The sequence below is a fragment of the Cervus canadensis genome, chromosome 18 (assembly GCF_019320065.1).
Source record: "Cervus canadensis isolate Bull #8, Minnesota chromosome 18, ASM1932006v1, whole genome shotgun sequence".
In the NCBI taxonomy this organism is placed as follows: domain Eukaryota; kingdom Metazoa; phylum Chordata; class Mammalia; order Artiodactyla; family Cervidae; genus Cervus; species Cervus canadensis.
In genome coordinates, this window is record NC_057403.1 from 33,388,720 (window position 1) to 33,413,684 (window position 24,965).

The following is a 24,965-nucleotide window of genomic DNA, read 5'->3' on the forward strand; positions in this document are numbered from 1 at the left end:
ATAAGTTTTCATGTCTTTGAATTCATTTAAGGAAAATTAAGTTTTATAGGATGATTGCAATCAGGATAAATGTCATGAAAAGAATCTGATTTGAGAATTCCTTTTTGATCTGATATGTGAACTCAAATGAGAGTTTATAATTGTGATTTAATGCATTTTTCTTTTTTGATAAACTCATTATACACAAATTGAAAGTAAAAGGACGATGCAAATTATTATGGAAATGTGGACCTATGAAAATTATATCATGTCAAGGCTCAGGATCTGGGATCAAGATCTGATCCTGGCACTTGCTGCTGTTTATCTTGGATTGGTCACTTTACAGGTCTAAGCTTCACTTTCCTCTTATAAAAATTAATAGACATTTCTGACCTACAGTTCCTTCACAGGAATGTTGTGAGCCTCAGACTGAGTTAATATGTTTGTAAGTACCCTGTAAACTGCAAAATGCCATGGAGATATTTAATATCTATATATAGCCCAAATTATTGATGTTCATAAGTTCTCTGAGGAGTCATTTCCTAAGTGCTCTAAAACATGCTCTAGACCTTATTAGGAAGATATCCAGAGTGGTTTCTATTTCACTTTACAATTTTTAGCCTAAAAACTTCCTGAGACTCGCGCCTTTGTAAATGTTAGTCCTTAAAAAAAAAAAAAAAAGCAAATTACTATGTTGCTTCAGTCATGCCCAACTGTTTGTGACCCTGTGGACTGTAGCCCACCAGGCTCCTCTGTCCATGGGATTCTCCAGGCAAGAATACTGGAGTGGGTTGCTCTGCCCTCCTCCAGGGGATCTTCCCGACCCAGGGATGGAACTCGGGTCTCTTGTGTCAGGGTCTTTACCACTAGTGTCCCTGGGAAGCCCTTCTTCTGTTGTGTGTGAAAGTCGCTCAGTCATGTCCAACTCTTCGCAACCCCACAGACTGTACAGTCCATGGAATTCTCCAGGCCAGAATACTGGAGTAGGTATCCGTTCCCTTCTCCAGGGGATCCTCCCAACCCAGGGATCAAACCCAGGTCTCCTGCATTACAGGTGGATTCTTTACCAGCTGAGTCACCAGGGAAGCCCTAGCACTCAGCAAAATTTTTCTGTAAAGTTTACAAATAGGCTTTGTGGGCAATATAAGGGTTCTGTCACATATTATTCCCCCCCCCCTTTTAAGATTTATTTGTTTATTTATTTATGGCTGTGCTTGGACTCTGTTGCTTTGTGCAGGCTTTCTCCAGTTGCAGGGAGCAGGGGCTGCTCTTCATTCAGTGCACAGGCTTCTCCTTGTGGCTTCTCTTATTGCAGAGCACGGGCTCTAGGGTGCAGGCTTCAGTAGTTGTAGCTCCTGGGCTCTAGAAGACAGGTTCAATAGTTGTGGCTGCTCCTGCTGCTGCTAAGTCGCTTCAGTCGTGTCCGACTCTGTGCAACCCCATAGACGGCAGCCCACCAGGCTCCCCCGTCCCTGGGATCCTCCAGGCAAGAACAGTGGAATGGGTTGCCATTTCCTTCTCCAGTGCATGAAAGTGAAAAGTGAAAGTGAAGTCGCTCAGTCGTGTCCCACTCTTAGCGACCCCATGGACTACAGCCTACCAGGCTCCTCCGTCCATGGGATTTTCCAGGCAAGAGTACTGGAGTGGGGTGCCATTGCCTTCTCTGCAATAGTTGTGGAGCATGAGTTTAGTTGCCTAGCTGCATGTGGCATCTTTCTGGATCAAGTATTGAACCCATGTCCCCTGCACTAGCAGGCAAATTCTCAACCACTGGACAGAGAGGGAAGTCCTGTTTTTTTTTGTTTTTTGTTTTCCCACAGTCTCTTAACACTGTAAAAACCATTCTTAGCTGGAAGGGGTGTACAAAAACAGGCCTGATATTTTGTCTTACAAGCTTGTAAGACTCTTCAAGTACTATATCAACTATATCAAGTTTTAGTTACAGCCACTAGTTATAATATATACATAAAATAGAATTACTGGTTAGTTAACCAAAGAAATGTTATGTGTTAATTTTTATCCTAACAGCAAAGCAGGATTTTCAAGTGAAACAGTGTGAATCATTTTGTTTTTTTGGATTATGTTTAGCTTTGATCAAAACTGGTCTAGTCCGCCAGGGATAGAGATACTGTTTTGAATAATTGGCAGGTGTGGTACAATTCACATTGATATAGGACCTAAGTAATTAGACAAGACAGGACACAGGTGATAATTGCTGAATCCAAGAAAGTGCTGAGTTAGAAGCAATTTTTCTAAGTGAAGCATATCATTTTTTAGCAAGACAGTGACTTGATGACACTTTTCACTCATCTTTACTGTTATGGTTTGTTCAAGGGTGCAATAATGTCAAGGATTCCAAAAGTTATGTAAACACATTATTACTGATGGCATGGGGAAATAGAAACTCTCAACACATTGGTGGTGATGGTGTAGATCGACACTTCCTCTTTGTAGGGTGATTTGGCAATATCTATCAGCATTAAAAATATATCTACACTTTGACCCAGTTCTTCTGCTTCTGGGAATTTACCCAATTTGTACAATCCACACAAGCAAATATTTAGGCATTGCAGCCTTGTTTATACAGGCAAAATATTAGAAATAATGTAAACACCCATCAATAGAGCAGTGCTTAAAATATATGCTTCACATACAATGGAATATTATGCAGCTCTTTAAAAGAATCAGAGTTATTGCTAACTGCTGCTATGGTGCAATCTCTGAGATATGTATCTTAAAGCAAGCTATAGTACTAAACAAGTTACAGTATGAGGTCAGCTCTCCATACCCAAGAGTTCTTCATCCATGGTGCCAATCAACCTTGGCTTGAAACAATTGTGAAGAAAAATTGCAGAAAGTATCAAAAAGCAAAAATTGAGTTTTCAGCTCACTGGCAACTATTTACATAGAATTTACATTGTATTGGGTATTACAAGTAAATCTAGAGATGATTTGGAGTAGATAGGAAGACTGTGTGAGGCTTCCCTGGTGACTCAGTGGTAAAGAACCCACCTGCAGTGTGAGGGAGACACGGGTTTGATCCCCGGGTTGAGAAGATCCCCTGGAGCAGGAATTGGCAACCCGCTCAGGTATTCCTATCTCAAGAATCCCATGGACAGAAGAGCCTGGCAGGCTACAGTCCGTGGACTTGCAAAGAGTCAGATGTGACTGAGCATGCGTGCATGGAGGATCATAGGTGGTATGTGAAAATATTAATACTACAGCACTTTATGCAAGGGACTTGAGATTTTGGTGTCCTTGAGGTTCCTGGAACCAATCCACTGATACCGAGGGACAACCATAGAAAGTATGGTATGCTATTACATGTTTAAAAACAAAAGTCATATTTATGTATATGGCCTTACAGATAATATCACTGGAAGGACTTCAATAGCATTAACATTGTCAGACACTATTCTAAGAGCTGTTTATAACTGACACATTTAATTCTCATAACAACTTTATTAATGTAGGTGATATTATTCCCATTTTACATATGAAGAACCTGAAGCATAGAGAGATTAAGCAACATGCTCAAAGGCACAAGAATCTGGTAACAATGGTTACTTCTAGAGTCAGGAGACTGAAGGACTAAGGGTCAGAGAGACTTAATTTTTGCTGTCCATCTTTTTCAGCTGTGTGTGTGTGGTCTGCCATGTTTATGCATTTAAAAAATTATTTTAAAATTAATTTAGGAAAATGGTAAAAAGACTCTCATGAGTGCTGTTTACAAGACAGTCAGTCTTACTCATTTTCAAAGATGTGCCAATTAACATAACTTCTTGGCTTCCAAAGGATGAGAAAGGTTAATGCCTGCAGTTGGAGAGGAGGAGAAGCTGGACCCTAGGTCCAGTCATGGAACCTTTTTGGAGTGCAGTCTGGCACTGGGTTATGCTAGATTGCATGTGCTGCCATAACAAAGTACCACAAACTGGGTGCTTTAAACAACAGCCATTTATTGTCTCATAGTTCTGGAGGCTGGACGGTCTAGATCAGACTGTTAGTAGGGTTAGATCCTTTTGAGGGCTGTGAGGAAGAAACTGTTCCAGGCCTCTCTCCTAGCTTCTGGTGGTTTGCTGGCCGTCGTGGGTGTTGCTCCATGCATAGACTCTTCTGCCAGTCTCTGCCTTCATCTTCACGTGGTTTTCTTCCCATACATGTGTCTGTCTCCACATTTTACTCTTCTTTAGCGATCACAAGTCATACTGGATTAGGGCCCACCCTAATGAACTCATTTTAACTTGACCACCTCTGTGAAGACCCTACCTCCACGTAAAGTCACATTTTGAGATACTGGGGGTTAGAACTTCAACACATGTATTGGTGGGGAGACATAATTCAACCCATAAATAACATGGGTATCCAAATTTCAAACATGCATACTCTCTAACCTTGCAGTGCCACTTAAGGGACTGCGTCCTTAAGAAATAATCTGGTGCTCGCTTCGGCAGCACATATACTACTAAAATTGGAACGATACAGAGAAGATTAGCATGGCCCCTTTGCAAGGATGACACGCAAATTCGTGAAGCGTTCCATATTTTTTAAAACTGGCCAGAGCTTGTTTAAAAAAAAAAAAAGAAATAACCTGAAAGTATGCATAGATATTTTTAGAAGGATATCCATAATGGCATCTATTGGAATGTTGGAACCTACCAAAATAGCAGTAAAAGATTGGCTAAATAATGATACACCTGCTTCCGTTATTAAAGATAATATGGATTGATATGCATTGATATAAAAAGATATGCAGAATATATTAAGTATAAAAAGCAGGTTTACTTAATATTGTGTCATAAGTTAAATGGGAAAGAATTTGAAAAAGAATAGATACATGTGTTTGTATGGCTCAATCACTTTGCTGTACACTTGAAGCTAATACAACATGGTAAATCAACTATGTGTGTGCTTAGTCGCTCAGTCATGTCCAACTCTTTGCGACCCCATGGACTGTAGCCCGCCAGGCTCCTCTGTCCATAGGATTTTCCAGACAAGAATCCCGGGGCAGGTTGCCATTTCCTACTCCAGGGGATTTTCCTGACCCAGGATTTGAACCCAGGTCTCCTGCACTGGCAGGCATCTTTGACCACTGCGGCACCTAAGAAGCCCTCTAATCAACTATACTCCAATATAAAATAAGTTAAAAAAAAGTGATTTCAAGTACTTTACAACCTTGCATATCAATCCAGTAAGGAATAAAGATCTTTCCATCTTAAAGATAAAAGCAAGTTTACTGAAGAAGTGAAGTGAAAGTTGCTCAGTGGTGTCCGACTCTGCAACCCCATGGACTGTATACAGTCCATGGAATTCTCCAGGCCAGAATATGGGAGTGGTAGCCTTTCCTTTCTCCAGGAGATCTTCCCAACCCAGGGATCAAACCTAAGTTTCCCACAATGCAGGCTGATTCTTTATCAGCTGAGCCACAAGGGAAGCCCAAGTGTACTGAATATGGAGTGTATATTGTTATCCTATTTGTGTTAAATTTTAAATAAATAAAATTTTGGAATAATATAGTCCAAAAACTAACAATGGCATGGAGAGTGTGCATAGGCCTTTCAGTTTACTTTACATATATATTCTCAAACTAGTAAAACAATAAACATATTTCTGTCCTTAAAAAAACGGGAGTATTGAAAACAGTCCATTTTATTCTGTTTTTAAACTAAATGCAGAACAGAATCAGAATATACTTGGGCTTCCCTGGTGGTCCAATGGTTAAGACTGTGGGTGCAGTTTCAATCCCTGGTTGGGGAACTAAGGTCCCCACATACCATGTGGCACATCCAAATATATATATATATGTGTCTGTGTGTGTGTTACATACATGTATGTTTATTTTTATATATACTTATTGCTGAGAGCTTAGTCTGGTAGTTTCTGGGGGAAAACCTAATAATTTCCATTAAGACATATATTAGCCTAGTTGTGCACACACACTTTCCGTTTTCTGAACTATATGAAGGTTAAGTTGTAGATACCATGATCCTTCAGTTCTACACAGTTCAGCACATATCTTCTAAGAATAAGGGCATTCTCCACTCAGTGACGTGATTATACCAAGGAAAATTAACAATAATTCCATAATATCTAATATCTGGTACATATTCAAATTTCCCAAGTTGTTTCCCCAAATATGTATTCTTTTTTTCTAATCTGGATCCAACTGAACTTTATGCATTTCATTTGGTTATTGTCTCTCTTAGCCCTCTTTCTGTAAAAAAGTCAGTCTTCTTGTAGATGCCACATTTTCCATTTAATTCACTAGTATATTATTTAATTCTCTCCCATGACACTGATGTCATTTGAAAATTTTTACAATGAACATTTTTTACTGTGGTAAAATACACATAAAAGCTACCATTTTAACAATTTTTAGTTGTACAGTTCAGTGGCATTAAGTACATTCACGGTTGTGTAGCCATCACCACCATCCATCACCAGAACGGTTTCATCGTCCCAAACTGAAATTCTGTACTCATTAAACAGCAACTCGCCACTCTCCCTTCCCACACCATTCTACCTTCGTCTTGAGCCGACCTCTTTAAATTCCTCAAATAACTGGAATCCTGCAGTCTTGACTCTTTGTGAGTCCACGGACTGTAGCCTGCCAGGCTCTTCTGGAGTGGGTTGCCATTCCTTTCTCCAGGGGAACTTCCCAACTCAGGGATCTAACTCATGTCTCCTGCATTGCAGGCAGATTCTTTACCGTCGAGTCACCAGGGAAGCCCATAAAAGACTATAAATTGGTTTCAAGCTATCTAAACAAGGTCCATGTAACATGTGGTTGCTGTGTTTCTAAGCCTTTTTAGATCCGAGCAATTTGCCCCCCCCCCTTTTTTTAGATGCTATTGCTTTATTGCAGAATGGACTCAATTCATATATGCATGCATTTATCAACAACAAAAATCCATACATTTTAAAAAGAACATACATTTTAAAAAGAACCACGCACTGTATACTGAGGTTCTGAAAGCTGCTTCTAATTTAGAAATACTGGAAGTAGTTATAGAGACACATTACTTATAAATTCATATGAACCTCATATGGTTACTCTTAGTTCCAGCTTTGTCAGATTACCTCATCACAATTTAGCAAACCACAATTTTGGTCTAGGTAGATGCACCCAGTACAGCAGGGGGCAGGATTACATCCTTCTAGAAGCCAAGTGCTTAGGAAACCCCTTCTAACGTTAATCAGAGAGAATGGTTTTCAAGTTAAGCACAAAGATAACTAAAAGAAAAAGTTTTCTCTGAATACAGAGATAAGGTAAATTCCCAGAGAATGTGCTGCTGAGGAAACATCTTATTTAAATAAAAGACTGTCGGTATTCTGTTTGAAAGAGCAATCAGATTGGGTTTAAAAGCGGGGCAGGAGTATCAAAGTGGGTAGGAGAGAGGGTGGACGACTAAGGAAGGAGGGCGAAGAGCCGGAAAAAGAGTCGTCAGCTGCCAGAGAAGAGTGGAAACCTGCTTAGCAGGTCATTTGACGAAATGAACCAAGACGCAGGAGGAATGTCCCCGTGGCGAGTGAAGTCAAGCGAGGGACGACAGCAGGAGACTTAACTCCGGAGTTTGGAAGGCCGTGCTGAAGCCGGTTTTTCCACGGACTGGAACAATCCCGAACAAGGTACTGGGCGCGGACTCGGAAACAAGCCTCAGCTGCTAACCTCCCCACGCCCAGGGAGTGACCTGCGAGACCCAGGGCGCGCCCCAGCAGGTGATTCTGAGGCGTGACGAGTCTGCGCTCTCCTCCCATGCCTCCGCCGCGGGAAGTAGTCCCCGGCTGCGCCGGCTCCGTAGGAATCTGGGCAGAGGAGCCCTGAGGCCCTCAGGGCATGAGTCCCAGGAGCGGCGGAAGCGCAGCCAATCCCTGGAAAGAGGGCGTGGCTAACTCGGTCGCGGATCCCTCCGCCTGTGCTCGATGTGCTGAGGCAGAGAGAGCCGCCATTTTGGATGCTGAGTCTTGGTTTCCAAGTGCGTCTCAGCCGTTTTCACGTCCGGATTTGGCCAGGTGAGTGGGCTTTTTCAGGGTCGTGCGTCTTTGTTTTCTTCCCCACACTGCGTTTCGGGTTTAGAAGTCCCTAGCCCGGGATTTGGACGACTCTGAGGTGGCAGGTGAGGAGAAACGGAATGATCCTGGTCAGGCCGGAGGTCGGGCCGGAGGGGCTGCGGCGCGGAAGGCCGCCGAAGGCCAGGCTCGGGGGCGTGGCAGGGCCGCGAGCAGCTTGGAGACCGCTAGTCGTGGATGCATGACACCACCAAACTTTCTTGTCCCTGCTTCTAGCCGTCTCTACCCCGGGGTGGAACTGCCGCGGCCTGGGCTTTGTCACCCGACGCGGACAGGGCCGGGTCGGCGCTCTCGGCCACTCCCCTCACCCCATCTCTTCTGGCCCAGAGAGACTTCGGTTTGGTTGTGTCCCTGGTGCCCGGGGGAGTCCGCGTCCGAGCCGGGCAGCCTCCCCTGGGCGGCGCGGCCTCCAGGGAGCGTACCTGGGGCCCCTGGGCGAAATTGCCTTTTTCTTTAGCGGAAGCAAAACGCGACCTTTGACGCCTTTCGCCGACCCCTTCTTGTCTGATGAGCGGTCTTTTGAGGAGCCTGTGGTCCTGTCCTTGCGCCCCTCCTCTTTCAGTTCTCATTGCTCCCCTTCAGCGGTGGCTGCAGGTGAGAGGACTGGAAACTCGACCTGCATAAGGTTTTACAAGGATCGGGACCCAAGAGCGCCCGTTTAATAATTAGGTAATAGGAAAGAGAGTCACTTTCACTCTTTGTAGCAGTAAAGTTGGAATTAAGAGCTGGTCATAGTTTTTCTATTATGCTAGCGTATTCATTAGTTTTTAAAACTTTTTATTATGAAAATTTAAAGCAAAGGTAAAGACTAATGAATTCCACCCAGATTCTTCAACGATTATTTTCTGGCCAATCTTGTTTCGTTTATTCCCCTATTATGTATTCGTTTAGTAAAGTAATAGTTAATATATGTGTCGTCGTCGCCCCCCCAACCCCCGCCCCGCGCAAATAGTAACCTTTTTGATTCCTGTACTTAGGAGAAATTTCCACCGGAAATTTTGTTTTTACAGCTTTCTCGGAACCCCATCTTCTGGGATAGGAGGACTTAGTAATATCCTTTTATTCGAGGATAAAAGATTATTTTGAAACCTTGATGTTAGTATTACATTTTAAAGTCACCCAGTTTCCTAAGTCTTCTAATTTTTAAAGTAGTGTTATTGTTCTGTCCAGATTGTTTTCCTTCTTCCTGTCTTCCTTCGCCTCTGGAGTCTCAATGATTGGGAGCCCCGGAATCCCCGACTCTATTCCTTTAAAATAATAATAAAAAAAAAAAATCCCCGACTCATTCCTTTAAAATAATTTCCCTGATAATTCAGCTGGTAAAAGAATCCGCCTGCAATTCAGGAGACCCCACTTCAATTCTTGGGTCAGAAGATGCGCTGGAGAAGGGATAGGCTACCCACTCAAGTTTTCTTGGTTTTCCCTGGTGCCTCAGCTGGTAAAGAATCCACCTGTGATGTGGGAGACCTGGGTTCGATCCCTGGGTTGGGAAGATCCCCTGGAGAAGGGAAAGGCTACCCACTCCAGTATTCTGGCCTGGAGATTTCCATAACTGTGTAGTCCGTGGGGTCGCAGAGAGTCTGACAGGACTGAGCGACTTTCACTTTTCCTTTAAAATCACAATTAAGTCCCAATGACACAAAGTCTATCCTGATTTAAAAAGGAAACTAGAAGAGAGTATAGTCTAATGAGATAATTTAAAATACAGAAAAAGTAGTATACACATGAATACTAATTTCAGCATTTATATGGCAAATATAAAAAAGGTTGGGAAATTATTAAAAATGATTACTCAATGTACTATTAGGCAGCCATTAAAGTATAATACTGAAGACTGTAGCAGATATGATGTTAAGTGATAAAATTCACTAGTGATTGGAGTCTGTGATTACAACTTTGTAAAAATAAGCCTTAAGAGAAACTCTTTGTGAAAGTATGTCCAACGAATTTTTTGTATTGCTTTTTATATTACTTTTATTGAGAAACAAGATAAAGTTACTGTCATAAAGTCTTACGCATTTCAATATTTATAGCTCCTTCCGGAAAATCTTGATGGTCTCTGAATTCTGAAGTCTGTACTTTTCTTGTGAGTTATACATGATAGCTGGTTTTGTGGTCTTTTATTAAATTTTTAATCTTGATTAGTTTGGTCACTGATGATTTGAGTACAGTTTGAAAATACAGTAAACTTGACGTTTCTGTACGTGAGATGGTTTTAAGAATTGGGCTGTATTGTGGAAATGTCTTCTAGCTTGTTTGTACTTTTATGTCACTTATTCATATCTGCAGTGCCTAAATGATACCTGAATCTGTTCATATCCCTTATAAGAAAGAGGTGTTCAGGATAAATAAAATAATACATTTCAAATACAGTTTTCCTATATACTAAAAAAATGGTATTCTGTGTACTATAGACTGTTGCCTCCTTTCCCAGTTTGGTTCTTTTGGAGCTACAAGACTCTCAAGTTGGTTTCTTGGGACTTAATGGTCTGTTTTGCTACTTTTTAGACACTTTAAAGTTTTCAGGATTACTGTCTCTGGGCAGCTTCACTAATTTGGGAAGCTGTTCTGAGCTGCAGCAGTCTCTCCCTTCTCTCTCCAAGGGTGACATGAGGAATGGCCCAGTCCATGGTTTTACACTTTCCCTTATTCAGAATGGAGAGTTTATCCAGTTTTAAAAGGCTCCTGAAGCTGGGTGATAAAAGAAGGACTAGATCAGTTTGTTGTTCCAACTTTAAGGACTGGGGTAAAATGAAGGATTTGAAAGAGCCCAGAAGAGAACATGAGGTTGCTGACCAGTGTGTGACATAATGGTGATGTAATTAAAATACTGAGAAGTAATTTCACAATCACTAGTTCATAATCCTTTTAGGAGATTTATAGTTTCCCTTTTTTAAAAATTAATTTTTGGCTGCACTTGGTCTTCGTTGCAGTGCATGGGCTTCTCGTTGTGGTGGCTTCTCTTGTTGTGGAGTGCATGGGCTCAGTAGTTGTGGTGTAGAGGCCTAGTTGCCTCAAGGCACGTGGAATCTTCCCAACCAGACCAGGGATTGGACCTGTATCCCCTGCATTGGCAGGTGGATTCTTAACCGCTGGACCACCAGGGAAATCCCTATAAGGTTTATGTTATAGGTGTTTATGTGTCTTATAGTTGTTTTTGTGTCACTTATCTTCATTAAACTGTGAACTCCTTAAAACACTAGGGTATTACTTAAATGTCTGTTGTCTCTATCTGCTTGGCACAGTACTTGATAGAATGTGCATATGTGCGTGCTCAGTTGTATCCGACTCTTTGGGACTCCATGGACTGTAGCCTGCCAGGCTCCTCCGGGCAAGAAGACTAGAGCGGGTTGCCATTTATTACTCCAGGGGAGCTTCTGGACTTGGGGATCAAACCTGAGTCTCCTGCATTGGCCAGCAGTTTCTTTACCACTGAACTGCCTGGGAAGCCTTACTTGATTGACTAGCACTCAAAAATGTTTGAGTGGATGAATGGCAGTAAAAATCTTGAGGTACAAAATGAGTTTAGAATAAGCTCTGAATCAAATGACAGTTTTAAATTAGGTTATTGGGCAGTATTAGTATATGGTAACATTTAAGTGTATTCACATGTGTTTACATATTTTTTTTCTGTATATAATTATTTGTGCATGTATAAAATAGTGACTTGACCAGAATAGTTTATTAACTTCTAGGTTATTCCTAAAATTAGTATTCTGAATCACTCAGGATACAAAGTTGATGGTAGCTTTGGAAACACAAGTTCAAATCCTGAATTGGAAGAATTCCCTGGCAGTTCAGAGGTTAGGACTTGGTGGTTTTACTGCCGGGACATGAGTTGGCTCCCTGGTCGAGGAATTAAGATACTGCAAGCTTCAAGGCAGGGCCAAAAGAAAAAAAAACCCTGAAATGATAATTAAATCGACCTTTTTTATTAGATAAGCTTTGAGTCTAATGTTTTTATTTTTACATATATTGGTAGTTATTTTGGACATGTCCTAAATAAGGTAAGTAATAGTTAATACCTTGTGGTTTAGTGTCATTGTCCTTAATGATTAGTTTTTGTAGAATAGGAGTCTAATTTCTGAAAGTTGAAAGTCCTCAGAACTCAAGTTGACAAAATATTTTGGCAAATTATTTTCCTTTCCTTAAATCTAAAACAAAACTAGATTCTCTTAAGTTTGTGGAACTCAAAAGACTTATTTTTAGTTAAATTTCCTATTAACATAATAAACAAGTGACAGCTTTGTACTAAGTACTGTACGAGACAGTGTGGGAGTAACAGTGGAACCTTAGAAATAGTGAGTCAAGAGAAAAAAAAAGAGTCAGACACGGCATAGTGACTAAAAGCAGCAGCAACCTTGAGAAGAGCTAAACTCATTACAGCTGAAATTCTCCAATGAGGTTGAAACAGTTAAAGCAAGGGAAAAAAGATGCAAATACATTAACTTTTAATTTTAATCCAAAACATTTAAAATTCCATGTAATAACAGAGTATAACCTTTAAAAATTGTGAGCCAATGTATTGTATACCTGTAACTTATATTGTACCTCAAGTATTCTTCTTTTTTTTTTTTTTTTTAGCAGTTGTGGCATTTGAGCTTAGCTGCCCCGAGGCATGTGGAATCGTCCCAGGCCAGGGATTGAACCTGTGTCTCCTACATTGACAGGCAGATTCTTAACCACTGGACTATCAGGGAAGTCCTAGTCTTCAGTTTTGAAAAAGTTCATTTATCAGCTAATCTTTATTTTAAAATTTTTATTTCTGGCTGCCCTGGGTCTTCATTGCTGTGCACTGGCTTTCTCTAGTTGCAATGAGCAGGGGCTACTCTGGTTGCAGTGCACTGGTGTCTCATGGCAGTGGCTTCTCTTGTAGTGGAGCATAGGCTCTAGGGCGTTCGGGCTTCAGTGGTGGGCTTAGTTGCCCCACAGCATGTGGGATCTTTCTGCACCAGGGATTGAACCCATATCCTCTGCATTGGCAGGTGGATTCTGAACTAGTGGGCCACCAGCTATTAGCTAATAACCTATCAGCTAATCTTTAGATGATTAGACCTTTTAGGTATGGGTCTGTTGACTGTAGTTTTACTTATTTTTTTGCCACCTTCCAGGATCTTAGTACCCTCACCAGGAATTGACTCTGGCTTTAGTCAGTGAAAAGTGTGGAGTCTTAGCCGTTGGACCGCCAGGAAATGCCCTAAAATCCACAAATTTTCATTTAATCCTCATACCAGCCTTTTGAGGTATGTTGTTGTTTTTGGACTCTAAGTCTAGTGTCCTACTCTTTTGTGACCCCTTGGACTGTAGCCCGCCAGGCTCCTCCAGGCAGGAATACTGGAGTGGGTCGCCATTTCCTTCTCCAGGAGATCTTCCTGACCCAGGGATCATGCTTGGCAGGTGGATTCTTTACAACTGAGCCACCTGGGAAGCCCTTGAGGTGTGAGAGTTCATGTAAATATCGGTGCTAAATTTCCTTAAGTGTTTGATAGAATTTCCTTAAATGTTTAACAGAGAAGGCACTTGGGCCTGGATTTTCTTTTGGAATGTTTCTTAATTTTAGATTCAGTTTTTGTCATTGTATAAGGGGCAGTTATATTTTGTATTTCTTTTGAGTCAGTTTTTTAAAAATCACTTATTTTACCTTTTGGTTGCGTTGGGTCTTCATTGCTGCACTCGGGTTTTCTCTAGTTGCGATGAGTGGGGCTACTTTTAGTTGTGCTGCATGTACTTCTCATTGTGGTGGCTTCTCTTGTTTTGAAGGACAGGTTCTAGGCTCTTGGGCTTCAGTAGCTGCCGCCTGAGGGCTCAGTAGTTGTCACTCAAGGGCCCTAGAGTGCTCAGGCTTCAGTGGTGGTGGTGCACTGGCTTAGTTGCTCCGTGGCACGCGAAATCTTCCAGACTAGGGATCAAACTCATGTCCCCTGCATTGGTAGGCAGATTCCTAGTCACTGTACCAGCAAGGAAGTCCAGCTTTTTTTTTTTTATTGTAGTTGACTTACAATGTTGTGTTAGTTTCAGATGTACTGCAAAGTGATTGTCATTCATATATTTACTTTTTCAGAATCTTTTCCATTATAGGTTATTACAAATGTTGAATATAGTTCCTTCATGCGTCAGTTTTGGTAAATTGCACTTCTAACAGATTTGTCCATTTTGTCTCATTGTTGAATTTATAGGTGTAAGTTAGTAATACGTGTGTGTGCTTGTGTTCATTTGTGTCTGACCCCATGAAATGTAGTGCTTCAGGCTCCTCTGTCCATGGAATTTTCCAGGGAAGAATACTGGAGTGGGATGCCATTTCCTACTCCAGGGACTCTTTGTAACCCACATCTCTTGAGCTCCTGCATTGGTAGGCAGACTCTTGACCACTGCATCATTTGGGAAGCCCAAGTTAGTAATAATGTCCCTTTTAGTATTTATAGGCCCTGTAATGGTATCCCTCTTTTTCAGTCCTGATACTGGTAATGTGTGTGTCCCCTGCCACTTCCATCCTTCTTTCCAAAGAACCTGTGTTTGATATCATTGATTTTCCTCTTTTCAGTTTCATTGATTTTTACCTTTTAATTGTTTCTTTCTGCTTGCTTTGGGTTAATTTTTCTCTTTTTACAGTTACTTGTGGAAGCTTAATTTACTAATTTGAGACCTTTCTTTTCCTTTTTTGGGGGGGTGGGGCAGGAAGTAGAAAATAATAACTTTATTGCTTTATCAGGCAAAGAGAGAGACACCAGGCTTCAACCTCAAAAAAATGTCTCTCATACCTTCCTTCTTTTCTAATGCTAGCATTTAAAATTGTAAATTTCCCCAAGCACTCCTTTAGCTTCACACACACATTTTGATGTTATATTTTAACTTTCATTTTCTTGCAGTTTAAACTTTTAAAAATAATTTCCACTTGAAACTTCCTCTTTGACATATATTATTTAGAAGTATAGTGTTTAATTTACAAGTGTTTGGAGATTTTCTGTTATCTTTCTTATTACTGATTTTAGATTAATTTCCATTGAAGTTAAAGAATATACCTTGTGTGACTTCAGTTCTGTTTAATTGGTTAAAGCTTGTTTTGTAACCCAGGATGTGGTCTACATTCATAAATGTTCCCTGTGCATTGCTGTGTTGAGTGGAGTGTTCTGTAAATGTCTGTGAGATATAGTTGGTTATTATTGGTGTTCAGTTCTGTACTCTTGCTGATATTCTGTCTGCTAATTTAAGAAATTTCAAGGGGAAGTATGTTGGAAGTGACCAACTACAGTTAAGGATTTGTTTCTTTGTCCTGTCCTATCTGTCTTTTGTTGTTTCTTGTATTTTGAAGCTTTATTGTGCATTCATTATTAGGTTGCATTCGCTATTAGGTTGTTACATTTTCATTGTGAATTCACCCTTCTGTGATTATATAATATCCCTTTGTATCCCTGGTTTTTCTTGCTGAAGTCTACTTTGTCTAACAGCATAGCCCCTTCAGTTTTTTTTTAAAGTTGAAGTATTATTGATATATAACTTCATTAGTTTGAGGTATACAACATAATGCTTTGATATTTGTATATATTGCAAAATGATTACCACGTTAAATTTTTGTTGTTGTTCAGTCTCTAATTCGAGTCCAACTCTTTCTGACCCCAGGCTTCCTTGTCCTCCCATCTCCCGGAGTTTGCTCAAATTCATGTCCATTGAGTCAGTGATGCCATCAGTAAGTCTAGTTAACATCTGTCACCATACATAGTTACAGTTTTTTCCTCTTTTGATGAGAACTTTTAAGATCCATTCTCTTGGGACTTCCCTGGCGATCCTGTGGTTAAGACTCTGCATTTCTATTGCAGGTGGTGCAGGTTCAATCTCTCGTCAGGGAACTTAAGATCCCACATCCCACATACTCGGCACCTGGGCCAAAAAAATGAAAAAAAAAAAAAAAAAAAAAAAAAAATTTTTTTTTCTTAGTAGCTTTGTAATTTGTTGTTGTTGTTCAGTTGCTCAGTTGTGTCTGATTCTCTGCGACCCCAATGGACTGCAGCATGCCAGGCTTCCCTGTCCTTCACCATCTCCCAGAGCTTGCTCAAACTCATGTGCATTGAGTCAGTGATGCCATCCAACCATCTCGTCCTCTGTTGTTCCCTTCTCCTCCTGCCGTCAATCTTTCCCAGGATCAGGATCTTTTCCAGTGAGTTAGCTCTTTGCATCAGGTGGCCAAAATATTGGAGCTTCAGCATCAGTCCTTCCAATGAATATTCAGGGTTAATTTCCTTTAGGATTGACTGGTTTGATCTCCTTGCTGTCCAAGGGACTCTCAAGAGTCTTCTACAACCCCACAGTTCAAAATATGTAATACAATATTAATCATAGTCACTATACCACATTGTACATAACATCCCATGACTCATTTACAGTATTTTATAACTGGAAATTTGTAATGAAATGGGTGGAGGGGTTGAAAGGTACAACTTTCAGCTTTCTTTTGACTACTGTTTGCATGATATACTTTTTTTCATACTTTTAACCTTCCTGCATTATTGATGTGAATTTAATCTTGGCAGTATATAGTTTGATCATTTTTTGAACCATCTGGTAAGCCTAGTTAACATCTGTCACCATACATAGTTACATTTCTGACAACCTCTTTTTAAAATTGTCATGTTTAGATAATTTCTACTTATGTAATTGTTAGTATATTTGAATTTAGGTCTACCACTTTATTATTGTTTTCTGTTTTTCATTTCTCTTTCTGCTTGCATGCCTTATCTTGGGTTATTTGAGCAGTTTAGTCAAGTTTAAAATCTGTCCAGCTTTTTAGTCTTTTTTTGATATAATATGTTTTACTGGTCAATCTAGGAATTATAGTGGACATACTTAACTTTTCACAATCTACTTAGTATTTTATCACTTCTTGTGGAATATAGTAATAGAAATATCATGTAGTTCCCTTTACCTTGCTCCCTCCCCATTTATACTGTTATGTTGTGGTTATCTTATGTATTATGTTTACATGTGTTGGGAAAAAAACCCATCAGTGTTATTAGTTTTGCTTTTAACTGTCAAATACATTTTAAGAGACTCAAGAGAACAATCATCTATTGTATTTACCCAGGTATCTGCCATTTCTGTAATGTAAGATATAAATATTTGCCGTTTCTTCCTTTATTTTAGTGTTCCAAGTTTTCTTATTAATGTTCCCTCATCTGAGAGTGACTTGTGTGTGTGCTGAGTAGTGTCTGACTGTTTGCGACCTCATGGACTGTAGCCTACCAGGCTCCTTCGTCCATGGGAGTTTCCCAGCAAGAATACTGGAGTGGGTTGCCATTTCCTCCTCCAGAGGGTATTCCTGACTCAGGGGTGGAAGTTGCATCTCCTGTGTCTCCTGCACTGGGAGGTAGATTCTTTACCACTGAACTACCTGGGAAAACTGGAGAATGACTCATTTCCCCTGTATTTCTGAAGGGTATTTTCACTGGGTATAGAATTCTGGGTTGACAGTTCTTTTCTGGTCATACTTCCTTTTCGCCTCTGTGGTTTCTGATGGGAAGTCTTATTATTTGAATAGATGATCTATAGGTAATGTGTTTTTCTTGGGCTGCTTTCAGAATTTTAAAAATTTGTCTTTAGTTATAAGCAGTTTGATTAAGGTGATTCTGAGCATATGTTTCTTTGGGATTATTCAGAGCTCTCTGAGTTTTTTAGTCTGTAGATTTATTTATTTTGCTAAATTTGGAGAGTTTTCACCCAATATTTTTCCAAAAGTTTTTGGGTACCAAACTGTTTCTCCCATCCTTCTGAGATTCTGACAATGCAATATTAGACCCTTTAATGTTTCTACAGATATCTGAGACTTTGATCACTTTTTTCAGTGTTTTTTTTTAAATCTCTTTTTCAGATTGAATACTTAGTATTGATCTATGTTCAAGTGCATTGGCACTTTCCATTGTCATTTCCTTTCTGCTATCCAGCCCATATAGCTTCCCTGGTGGCTCAGAGGTTAAAGTGTCTGCCTGCAATGCGGGAGACCTGGGTTCGATCCCTGGGTTGGGAAGATCCCCTGGAGAAGGAAACGGCAACCCACTCCAGTGTTCTTACCTTGAGAATCCCATGGACGGAGGAGCCTGGTGGGCTACAGTCCACAGGGTCGCAAAGAGTCAGACACGACTGAGCGACTTCACTTTTTTTTTCATCCAGCCCATAGGATGAGTTTTTTTTTTTTTTTTTTCCAATGGGATGAGTTTTTAACATTTTTTAAAAACAGATTTTATTTATTTTTGCCTGTGCTGGGCCTTTGATGCTGTGTTGGCTTTTCCCAAATTGAGGCAGGCAGGGGCTACTCTTTTGTTGCTGTGTGCGAACTTCTCATTGAGGTGGCTTCTCTTGTTGTGGAGCACAGGCTCTAGAGCATACAGGCTTCAGTAGTTGCAGTTCCCCAGCTCTAAAGCACAGGCTCAATAGTTGTGGTGCACAGGTTTAGTTCCTATGTGGTATATGGGATCTTCCCAGGTCAGGGATCAAACCCATGTTTCCTGCATTGACAAACAGATTCTTTACCACTGAGCCACTAGGGAAGCCCCTCTTTTGATTATTGTATTTTTCAGTTCTAAAGTTTGTTTCCTCAGGAATTCTCTGGTGATCCAGTGCTTCTGACTTGGTGCTTTCACTGCCAGGACCTGGGTTTAGGGGCTGGGTTTGATCTCTGGTCAAGGAACTAAGATCTCGCAAGGTGCATAGAGGGCCAAAAAAAAAAAAAATTGTTTCCTCTTGATTTTTTTTTTTATTTGTTTGTTTGTTTCTTTACTGAGATTTTCTAGTCATTCATTTCAAGAGTATTTGCCCTTAATTGTTGCAATGTTTTTTAAATTTATTTTTTATTGAAGTGTAGTTGAATTGTTGAAACATTTTTATAGTAGCTGCTTTAAAGCCTTTGTCAATTCCAGCAACTGTATAATCTCAGCATTGATGTACGTTGATTGTTTTTTCTGTGAGTTGACTTTACTGATTTGGTGTATTTCACTCAGTCTGTCCACACCAGGGATCCTCTTTCTGGCTTCTCAAGACAGGACTAGAGAGTTGAGCTTCTCTTGCTGTTCGTACTTTTCCTGTGTCAGTGCTCACTTCTGGTTTCAGACTGCCTTGCATCTAGGAAATAGAGGGAAAAAATGATAAACTCACTGCCACTTTATTGGTGTATCAAATTTGGTCTCTATCCAACTTCTATTACTTACTTTTCAGAATCTTCAAAAAGCTGCTCCATATATGCTTTTCAGGATTTATAGCTTCATTCAGTGAAAGGAATTGAAGCTAGAACCCTCCCTGTTCTTTACTTTTTTCCTTCTGCTTTTAAGGACTATTCACGTTGCTATAAGTATATATAGCTAGTTCATTAATTCTGTTGGCTGGATGGTATTCTGTCATGTTTGTGTTACATTTTATCTTTCATTTTGTAATGGAGACTTGGCATTCGTCCACCTCACTACCACAGAATCCATATACCTGTGTCTTCATGGCTTCTGTACAAATTTCCTTGGGGGTATATGTCCAGGAATAGAATTTGCATGATCCTAAGGTATGTGTCGGAGAAGGCAATGGCACCCCACTCCAGTACTCTTGCCTGGAAAATCCCATGGACGGAGGAGCCTGGTAGGCTGCAGCCTATGGGGTCGCGAAGAGTTGGACATGGCTGAGTGACTTCACTTTCACTTTTCACTTTTATGCATTGGAGAAGGAAATGGCAACCCACTCCAGTATTCTTGCCTGGAGAATCCCAGGGATGGGGTCGCACAGAGTCGGACACGACTGAAGTGACTTAGCAAGGTATATGTGTATATTTACTATTAAAGACATGGATATTATTAAATACTAATAGGCTAATACTGTTGGAATACTGATAGATGAATAGAATATTATTTAACCTTAAGTGGAAGAAAGTTCTTTGATGTGCTACAACATGGACTATTGGACTATATTAATATTAGTACTTCACTGTGTATGTGTATATACACACACACACACATATATATATATAAATTTGTTTATCCATTCATCTTTCATTGGACAGATTGTTTCCACTTCTTAGCTAAAATGAATAATGCTGATATGAACATGGGTGTACAAATTATGTTTCTTTCAAGAAGTAAGATTTTCAAGAGCTGTCTTGAGGGTTAATCTTGATTATTGATGCCTTTTGGCCTGTTTCAGTACAGTAGAATATTTAGTGTCTTGCAGAACCTTAGGGTTGAAAGGGACTTTAGAGATTGTATTGTAATAACTTAAATTATGTTCCTTTATTATCGTAGAAACACCATTTAGCTTAAGTTTTCTAGCTTGATTAACAAGTCTTAGTACAGTGTGAACCAGAGGTTGCTTTGTTAGATCTAGTTTCTGGCTTCTTTGGTCTTGTGTAAAAATCAAGTCTTTGGCTGGATATCTTCTCTTCCCTCCTCCAAAGCCACATACTTTTTTTCTTCCCTCTGATCTATATCCCTGGAGGCTCATTCATGTGTACTGTGTGTGTGGGCCCCTTTGCTTCCTGGCTTCCAGTTAAGGGACAGATGGACCTGCAGGAGAATGACGGGTGCAAATTCTCTGTGCCTCCACCAGTGTAAATCTTTGCTGGTGGCCCTTTCTGGATAGCTACCCTGCCCAGGTTCCACTTCTTCATCTTGCCCATTCAGGCCTAGGTGTATATATGGTTCTGGGGCAATTCATTATCCTTTGTTCTTTTCTTTAAACATTACCCACACCTTAGTAAGTAGTATCTTTATTGAATTCTCCTCACTTTAACCAGGTGTGGATACTGTGTGTTTCTAGCTTGTACCCTAATTCTTAGACTCCTTCAAAGGGGCCTTATGATTTTACTTTTGTAAATCTGAAAAATGTTATTCCTGAATCATAAGATTAGTAATTTAGGTTTATTTTTATCTACTTTCTGTAGTAGGTTTACAGTAGGGTTATGTGGGGAGAGAAAGTCTCTCCTTACATTCCCAGCCAAAAGAGACACTGTGAAATATAGACACCTTTTTGGTATTTTCAACTTCCTTCACAATGTTGGATTTATATTTGTAGCATAAAACATTCAGTTCCTCTTTCAGAGAATTTTAGCAACTAAGTCCCTATTTGTGTGATTGGTTGGGTTCCTTTTGTTCCCAAGCTGTTTGAGCATGGTCCCAAACTAACATTTGTGGATGTTGACCCATCTTTGATAAATATGTGAAGTAAAGGTGTCCTTATACCCTCCAGAGTTTCTCCATGTTACAAAAGCTACCCTTTATTACCTGTCTCTTTGGGTGGTGTCTTTCAGTGTCTAGCCACTTTAGATACCTGTTCTGATAATGTTTGCTGAGGAGTTAACATTTTACTTTTCTAAGGAGGCAAATGAATTTATTTATATTACTTGTCTTTTGATAGAAATTCCAAATTACATCTTTCTGAGGTAGATTTGGTTTTAGTGTTAGTCCAAATTCCTTAGATTTGAAAAGAGTTTACATATAGGTGTTGACTAAAAAATACGCACAACTTGAGAGTTGCCTATTAAGTTTTGTTTGGGATAAAATGAGAACTGCAGTCCAGGAGACAGCACCTCAGTTCTGAGAGACTGTTCTAAGGCAGCAGGAGGGGAAATGAGGCTGTGAACAAGTTTGTAACAAAGGGAGCAGGCAGTTTGAACATCAAAGATGAGTTTATCAAGTTGAGTTTTGCATTCTATGTATGGGAAGAGGCAAGCCTGTGGATGCACTGAATTCATTCCTTCCATATGCACCTCATCTACCCAGGGCCAAATTCTGTTTTCCTTGTTCACCTGAAGGAGTGGCAGATGGCTGCTTTTTTGCATCAACATCCCCCATCCCCTGCTTAGCAGTCACCATGGGGGTTGGCAGCATCTGTTGGATGGCAGTTTTGGGAGCCCTCATTCACATTTGGAGGCCAGAAATCGCTGATGGCCATGACATTTCTTGTTTATTGATACGGCAGGAGGTATTTTAATTTCCTAGCACCTCCCCATGGTAATAGTTCTTCTCTGTATTCTTGGCACCTCTCCTTAATCTCTTCAGCTTCTGTTATGTCCACACCGTTTCTGTCCTTTATTTTGCCCATTTTTGCATGAAACTATACCAAAAAAACTGTACAAAAAAGATCTTCATGACCCAGATAATCATGATGGTGTGGTCACTCATCTAGAGCCAGACATCCTGGAATGTGAAGTCCTGGGGCTTAGGAAGCATCACTATGAACAAAGCTAGTGGAGGTGAAGGAATTCCAGTTGAGCTATTTCAGATCCTAAAAGATGATGCTGTGAAAATGCTGCACTTGATATGTCAGCAAATTTGGAAAACCCAGCAGTGGCCACAGGACTGGAAAAGGTCAGTTTTCATTCCAGTCCCAAAGAAAAGCAGTGCCAAACAAAGAAACTCAAAACTGCCACACAGTTGCACTCATCTCACACGCTACTAAAGTAATGCTCAAGATTGTCCAGGCCAGGCTTCAGTAGTACATGAACCGTGAACTTCCAGATGTTCAAGCTGGATTTAGAAAAGGCAGAGGAACCAGAGATCAAATTGCCAGCATCCGTTGGATCATTGAAAAATGAAGAGAGTTCCAGAAAAACATCTACTTCTGCTTTATTGACTGTGCCAAAGCCTTTGACTGTGTGGACCACAACAAACTCTGGAAAATTCTGAAAGAGATGGTAATACTAGACCGCCTGACCTGCCTCTTGAGAAACCTGTATGCAGGTCAGGAAAAACAGTTAGAACTGGACATGGAAGAACAGACTGGGTCCACATCGGGAAAGGAGTATGTCAAGGGTGTGCATTGTCACTCTGCTTATTTAACTTATATGCAGAGTACATCATGAGAAACGCTGGGCTGGATGAAGCACAAGCTGGAATCAAGATTGCTGGGAGAGATATCAGTAACCTCACATATGCAGATGACACCACCCTTGTGGCAGAAAGTGAGGCAGAACTAAGGAGCCTCTTGATGAAAGTGAAAGAGGAGAGTGAAAAAGTTGGCTAAAAGCTCAACATTCAGAAAACTAAAATCATGGCATCTGGTCCCATCACTTCATGGGAAATAGGTGGGAAAACAATGAAAACAGTGAGAGACTTTATTTTGGGGGGCTCCAAAATCACTGCAGATGGTGATTGCAGCCATGAAATTAAAAGACACTTACTCCTTGGAGGAAAAGCTATGACCAACCTAGACAGCATATTAAAAAGCAGAGACATTACTTTGCCAACAAAGGTCCATCTAATCAAAGCTATGATTTTTCCAGTAGTTATGTGTGGATGTGAGAGTTGGACTATAAAGAAAGCTGAGTGCTGAAGAATTGATGCTTTTGAACTGTGGTGTTGGAGAAGACTCTTGAGAGTCCTTTGGACCACAAGGAGATCCAACCAGTCCATCCTAAAGGAAATCAGTCCTGAATATTCATTGGAAGGACTGATGCTGAAGCTGAAACTCCAGTACTTTGGCCACCTGATGTGAAGAGCTGACTCATTTGAAAAGATCCTATTGCTGGGAAAGATTGAAGGCGGGAGGAGAAGGGGATGACAGAGGGTGAGATGGTTGGATGAGCTACTGAACTGAACATGGTTAAAATTTCAGATAGGGATTTAAGCCGTGAGCTTTCAGAACCAAATCATCTTCCTGAAACAGCACCCATTAGAGGATTCATCTAGTATACAAACACAGCATTCAGTTTGAATTATAGCACAGGTGCCCCCTTGAGATGCTGTAAGGATCAGTTCAGTCGCTCAGTCGTGTCCAACTCTTTGTGACCCCGTGAATCGCAGCACGCCAGGCCTCCCTGTCCCTCACCAACTCCCGGAGTTTACTCAAACTCATGTCCATCGAGTCGGTGATGCCATTCAGCCATCTCATCCTCTGTCGTCCCCTTCTCCTCCTGCCCCCAATCCCTCCCAGCATCAAGGTCTTTTCCAATGAGTCGACTCTTCGCATCAGGTGGCCAAAGTATTGGAGTTTCAGTCCTTCCAGTGAACACCCAGGACTGATCTCCTTTAAGATGGACTGGTTGGATCTCCTTGCAGTCCAAGGGACTCTCAAGAGTCTTCTCCAACACCACAGTTCAAAAGCATCAATTCTTCGGCGCTTTCTTCACAGTCCAACTCTCACATCCATACATGACCACTGGAAAAACCATAGCCTTGACTAGACGGACCTTTGTTGGCAAAGTAATGTCTCTGCTTTTTAATATGCTGTCTAGGTTGGTCCTAACTTTCCTTCCAAGGAGTAAGCGTCTTTTAATTTCATGGCTGCAATCACCATCTGCAGTGATTTTGGAGCCCAAGAAAATAACGTCTGACTGTTTCCGCCGTAAGGATATTAAGGGCCATACGATTTTGTAAGACAGCTTTTCTTATCGCAGAGACCTCAGAGTTTCGTGGGCTAATAGCCTGGTTGCATTAATCATTTAATGCCTTTGTTTGAATTTTGGTAAGGCTTCAATGTGAGAAATAACATTTTCCAGTCCTATGGAAGGTGCAAAAATAGCTGCTAAGTGATTATACCAGTGAAATAGTGATCTCTTGGTCCATCAAGTTTGTATTGATGGTAAATTTGCTGGAGTCATATCTAAGTTTGTACATAAGTGGCCTTGAACCCAAGGGAGTCCTGAAGTACACTTTCCTAGACAGTCTGGTAGAAGCCAGGGTCATAGATTGGATCCACAAAGCCATTTAGTTCTGTTAAGTGCCAGCCAGTGTATTTCTGGTCTTCTGATGCAATCTGTTGCATATCACTCACTGTCTTTTACGAGAAATGGTACATTGGCAGTTTTCGTAAGACACCCAGCCTAATTTTCTAGTGCTATTAGGTTGATTATCTTTGGTATGATTTAATTGGTTTCAGCATAAGGGTGGCCTTTAGGATAAACGATCATAGCCTGGTATTAGCCAGATAAACCCATCCCATAACTGAGGAAGCATCCCTCT

At 40.7% G+C, this 24,965-nt stretch overlaps 1 protein-coding gene and 1 non-coding gene across 8 annotated transcripts in view; both read left to right on the forward strand.

Moving 5' to 3' along the window:
• The first annotated feature begins 4,414 nt into the window (after positions 1-4,414).
• On the forward strand, positions 4,415-4,524 carry LOC122421784. Its single transcript, XR_006263601.1, has one exon. It is a non-coding gene; the product is annotated as a U6 spliceosomal RNA (small nuclear RNA).
• A 3,312-nt stretch (positions 4,525-7,836) lies between these two features.
• The window catches only part of IST1 (IST1 factor associated with ESCRT-III), a 38,791-nt gene continuing 21,662 nt past the window's right edge, over positions 7,837-24,965 (forward strand). For 3 of the 7 annotated variants that reach the window (XM_043434814.1, XM_043434817.1, XM_043434819.1), the window contains exon 1: positions 7,838-7,989. The gene's annotated coding sequence lies outside the window, so the exon portion shown is untranslated. Of the gene's footprint in view, positions 7,990-12,955; positions 13,290-24,965 lie in introns of those variants that run through there. The other 4 variants (XM_043434816.1, XM_043434820.1, XM_043434815.1 and 1 more) reach the window with 4 other exon arrangements.